This window comes from Nematolebias whitei, chromosome 16 (assembly GCF_014905685.2).
Source record: "Nematolebias whitei isolate Nwh7 chromosome 16, NemWhi1, whole genome shotgun sequence".
In the NCBI taxonomy this organism is placed as follows: Eukaryota; Metazoa; Chordata; class Actinopteri; order Cyprinodontiformes; family Rivulidae; genus Nematolebias; species Nematolebias whitei.
Genome location: NC_056513.1, coordinates 28,761,015 through 28,766,717, shown reverse-complemented (window position 1 = coordinate 28,766,717; position 5,703 = coordinate 28,761,015).

Sequence of the window (5,703 nt, the reverse complement as noted above, 5' to 3'; positions counted from 1 at the left end):
TCATTACGTGGTTTGTTAGTTTGAAAATACTGCCTTTTCTCGCCTGTCTTAGGAGGAGGTGGCGCGGCGCGCCTTCCTTCCATTTCTAGGGAGTGGGGTTTAACCTTTACACCAGGAAACACCTCAATGGGCGTCTTATCATGAGAACGTGCCTCGAACACATTCACAGCACACTGTTTAATCTCATTTATGGATTTTTCTCTGAAATTTGCCATAATTTGTACTGACATGCGTATGTCAGTGTGGAGATTTTTGCTGAAAACATATTTAAAATTTTCTTCTTCCTCCATTCCGGTTTCATTTCTGTAACCAAAATAAGCTTGGAAGATTCTTTTGTAATAAACTCTTGGATGTTCAGTTCTACCCTGCGTGACCTTGTCTGCAGCTGGGAAACCAGCAGGTCCCGTGCAGGGGTCGTACTCTCTGATCAAAGCTTCACACAGAAGGTTGTAATCCCTTCTCGTTGCATCTGGTAGACGCTCGATGAAGGTGAACACCTCTCTGTCCGAAGTGAGCCGTATCAGACTGATCTTATCCTCTACCGTAGCATTAGGATAAGATCTCAATCTGAACTCCAGATCTTTCAGGTACGCTTTTGTTTCAGCTGAACCCATCGGTCCAGGTACAAAGCGTTGTACATATTTTGAGAGTTTTAGCAGAACATCCATTGAAAGAGGAAGTTGCCATGCACTCTGTTGCATGTTTGGTGGAGGAGGCCTGTTCAGGTCTGTTCCTACCATTTTAGGTGAGGGTGGATTACGAGCAGGAGGTGCAACAATATCTTTCTGAGGTGTTTGTGGGTGACCTGAACTCTGTCCACGGTCTTCTCTGAGTTCCCGACAAACTTGTGAGATTTTTTGCAAATCATCCATTAAAGGAGAAGATATCAATGGTCTCACATGCGTGGTTTTTGGCGCAGATTGGTCAAGGTCTGCCCCTACCACCCAAGATGGGGGTGAATAAAAAGCAGGATGTGCAACAACGTCTTTCTGAGGTGTTTGTGGGTGACCTGAACTCTGTCCACGGTCTTCTCTGAGTTCCAGACAAACTCGCCCCACGTCAGAAATCTTGTTTGTTGCTGCGGCCAGTTCCTCCTCACAAGCCTTCAGGCGTTCCTGCGATGACCAACATTCACGTTGTGAACGCACAACTTTTTCCAGTAATATCTGTTTATGCACTTCAAGTCTGTGCAGATCTTTCTTAAGCACATCTGTAGCATCCCTGGCTTCAGATAGTGATGCCTCAAGTAATTGTATTTTGCTGGTCATTGAATCAACTTCTGCATTTGCATTTTGCTGTGATTGAAACATCTGTTCAGAATGTTTTTTTCGTGAGGACTTCGTGTTCACTTTTAAATTGAAGGAAGTGTTCTTCAATTTTCTGAACCACCTCTTTTTCACTGTCTAACCTTATTGCAAGGTAATCAGCTTTCTCAACAACCGTATAGAATGATTCTTTCAGCAAAATTGCGATTTTAGCCAGCTTTTCATAGTTTGACTTTGTAATTTCTGTAGAGGTCACACTTTCTGCAACCTCCTTCAGATTGTCCAATAACTCTTTTGGGGTCATGCTCTCTGCCTGTTCATCATATGGATGTAAGGAATCTGTCAGAAGCGCTAACGCATTCTCCAAGCAGTCCCTTCTCCCATAAGGGTCAAAGTCTTTTTCTAACACACCTGTCATGTTCATTCACTGTGTAGCACTTTATCTGTTTAAAACAGTTGCAAGCTTCAGATATTTTTACAGGTAAATATGGTATTCAAGTTGTCATTGAGTTTTCACACTATTTTAGCTTTTTGGGTTTACACAGAAGTACTGTTATGTCAACTTATTCAAATGTGGGTACCTTTCTGTAGATTTTACTCCAATTCATGAATATTTAAGTAAATGCTCTCTGGCAGTGTTACTTGTATGTGCTTATTTTTCAACAGGTACTAGTTACCAAGCTCTTTTTAGTGTATTATACTCTAAAGCACTGAATTTTTAATAAACCTGCAATTTTCTCTTTAGTCTCACAGCAATCATCAGTTTAAAACATTTTTTAAACCGTTCTGTTCCAGAAATTGGCTATTTTAACAGTTACTCATAGAACCAAGTGGTGAAAAGAAAAAGAAAAGTTGATGATGTGTCTCCTGTCTCATCCTCTATTTAAAATTAAATAGGGAGATGTATTTTTAGGTGGCAACTTAAACAGAAAAGTTTCTTTTTCCTGATAAGTTTACTCTTATTTAGTGATTTTGCAATTAAACGTGTATTATCTTTCAAGCAAAATGAGTAAACTTTTCAACTCTGTGAATATTTGAACCGTATCTTTTAAAAAGTTTCTAATTTTTTATTTTGTACCTTTTCCTTAAGGAATTACCAGTGAATAAAAATGTGTTGGTAAATGCCTTTCTGCATAAATACCCTTCACTTTTTAAATACAAGATAACAGTGATTCAGCTTTGAGGAACGTTTATTAACTCAAAATTCGTCTTACAGAGATAAAAAAAAAAACGTTTAATTTCACTAAAATACCTAAAACTGAAGTGAAACCGTGAATTCAAGTTTCTCCAGGAGGGGGCAGTGTTTAGCTTTCTACCAGCAGGAGTCTATGACGACTTCCTGTGACGTTCGGTTGACATCCTGTTGTTAGCCGCTTAGCTTAAAGTTAGCTTCGGCTAAACTCGGTTAAAATCAACATTTCTGAACGAATTTAAGCGTAAACGTGGCGTTCTTTCAACAAGCACGACTTTTTAGCATGAAACATGAGTTTTAGGGACTTATGGCAGCTTTATTTAGTGATTTTAAGCACGGCAAAGTTCATTTCCGACATGGAGGAAGTGACGTGACACGTCACTCATCCGGTCGTTAGCTGTTAGCTTAAAATTAGCATCGCTAGCGTTGTTCAAAAACATCATTTAATGACGGATTTTAAACTCAAACGCGGCGAAATTTCAGCGAGTATGCTTCGAAGAACTTAACCAGCGTGTCAAAATACACTTTAAAGCGCTTTTCAGCTTTAAAAAGCAGATTTTATTTCCCTATGAAAACGAATTTTCATTTCCGGGTCACGTGACTGAAATCACCAATGGCAGAGCGGCACGAGGGTGAGAGGAAATGACGTAGTTCCGTCATTCAACTTCTCAGCGAATCAGAGCGCTCCACAACTGCAAATTCAACCAATCACGTTAGCGTTTCAGCAACTAGCATGTTAGATTTAGCCTGAAATAAGTTTGTCAACTTTTCGTCTTTTAAACTGTCAAAATGCACTTTTTCTGTTAAAAAATGTAACGAATCAACTCTGAGCTTAGCTGAGACTTCGTCCAGTCTTTAAAACGTTTCTCCATCTATTCAAAAATACTCGTTCAAACTTATCAGAACCGAACCGGACCACAGCCGGGTCTTGCAGCAGAACCTCCGTCCTTTTAAACAGAATAACGTTTTCCACAGCTCATCAGCTTAGTTACACGTAACAGGCGTACAATTTCACCTTTAAAAACACTTAATGACACTATTTCAGCTTTCAAAACATCACCAGCGTAACACAGCGTAAACATGCAGAGTTCCACTTCAAGCGGCAGCTCCAGCACGCTGCGTTCAATCACAGCTGACAAAACTGTTATTTTTCATGCCAACATGTAAAATCAATCTTTACACGAGTACACAGTCATTTATGAGCACGTTGCGGGCCACCAATATGTATAAACAGAATAAAGCATTTTACAGCACACTGTTTATATTAATTTTGGTAGAATAGGAAATAACAGCATAGCTAGTTTCACAGAAAGTTGGACAATACGGCGATTGTCCTCACTTTTCAGCAGAACAGCAGACATCAATCACACGGCGGTGATTGAGAACTTTGCTTCAGATATTTCTAAAATATCTGTAATGATTTTAGGAGAAAGGAGAGTTTAAGATGGAAAATGGAGATTTATCTTACAGAGAGATGTGTGAGGGAATTTATCTGTAGGACCAGAACAACACGCTCTTTGGGGAATCAGCATGGCTACGGTACGCTTGGTCGAAGTAGAACCTTTACCTGGTTGATGATAAAATCAGCGTCGGCATAGGGTTCCTTTCTGACTCTTTCAGCGTCTCCGTGAGGACTGCCAAACCCTTAGGAGTCGTGCGAGGTTATCCAAACAGAAGTTATAATTCCCAAAATCCTCTCTGCATCCTGGATTGTCAGAATTCTGAACTCCTTCAGAACTCTCTTCAGAGAGTTAAACTCTGGAACTCTTCTCCCTGAGCTGCATCAGAGAGTTTTTCATCTCTCTTCTCCAGGAGAACTGTCACTCTTTGTAACTCTTTAACTCTGGCGAGAACCGGGAAGTTGCCACATTTAAATGGGTTGACTTCCGGGTCATTTTAGAGCTTTCTGATTGGTGGATGGACCAGATCAGAGGTGTGGTTTGTGATGTAAGGTGTTATCAAAGTCAAGGGCAGAGAATGAGATTGTTTAAAACAGACAGAAAGATTATTGGAGAAAACCAGACTTCGTGGAGTCAAACTCTCCTGTATCTTCTGTGAAAGTTAAACATGACATTTCTTCTCGGTAAACATTTTAGTTGACCGAAACTCGACCTTTAACATACTTACAAATTTGCTCATTGAAGACAGAAAAATCAAGAAATGCATATTAACCTGATTTCTTCTTAGAATGAGGAATAAAAATCATTACTTACTGTTTATGTAAAATAAAAATGAGTAGTTCTCTTCAACCTGTAAACATTGAGTGGACTAACACAATTTGATTATCAAACATTCGTAAAATAGTAATGATCATAGAGAATTGTCTTTTTCTACTTGATTAATTCAAGGAAGAAAGTCTCCAGATGGGTCAAACTGTATTCCTGGATGCAGATCAATGAAATAACAGTTTCTGTCCATCTGGTCAGATTTGATATCAGATCAAGTTCACTACACACTCAATACTTGGTCGGGAATCCTTTTGCATGAATAACTGCTTCAATGTGGCGTGGCATGGAGGCAATCAGCCTGTGGCACTGCTGAGGTGTTATGGAGGCCCAGGATGCTTCGATAGCGGCCTTAAGCTCATCCAGAGTGTTGGGTCTTGCGTCTCTCAACTTTCTCTTCACAATATCCCACAGGTTCTCTATGGGGTTCATGTCAGGAGAGTTGGCAGGCCAATTGAGCACAGTAATATCATGGTCAGTAAACCATTTACCAGTGGTTTTGGCACTGTGAGCAGGTGCCAGGTCGTGCTGAAAAATGAAATCTTCATCTCCATAAAGCTTTGCAGCAGATGGAAGCATGAAGTGCTCTAAAATCTCCTGATAGCTAGATGCATTGACTCTGCCCTTGATAAAACACAGTGGACCAACACCAGCAGCTGACATGGCACCCCAGACCATCGATTGTGGGTGCTTCACACTGGACTTCTGGCATTTTGGCATTTCCTTCTCCCCAGTCTTCCTCCAGACTCTGGCACCTTGATTTCCGGATGACATGCAAAATTTGCTTTCATCCGAAAAAAGTACTTTGGACCACTGAGCAACAGTTCAGTGCTGCTTCTCTGTAGCCCAGGTCAGGCGCTTCTGCCACTGTTTCTGGTTCAAAAGTAGCTTGACCTGGGGAATGTGGCACCTGTAGCCCATTTCCTGCACACGCCTGTGCACAGTGGCTCTGGATGTTTCTACTCCAGACTCCATCCACTGCTTCCGCAGGTCCCCCAAGGTCTGGAATCGGCCCTTCTCC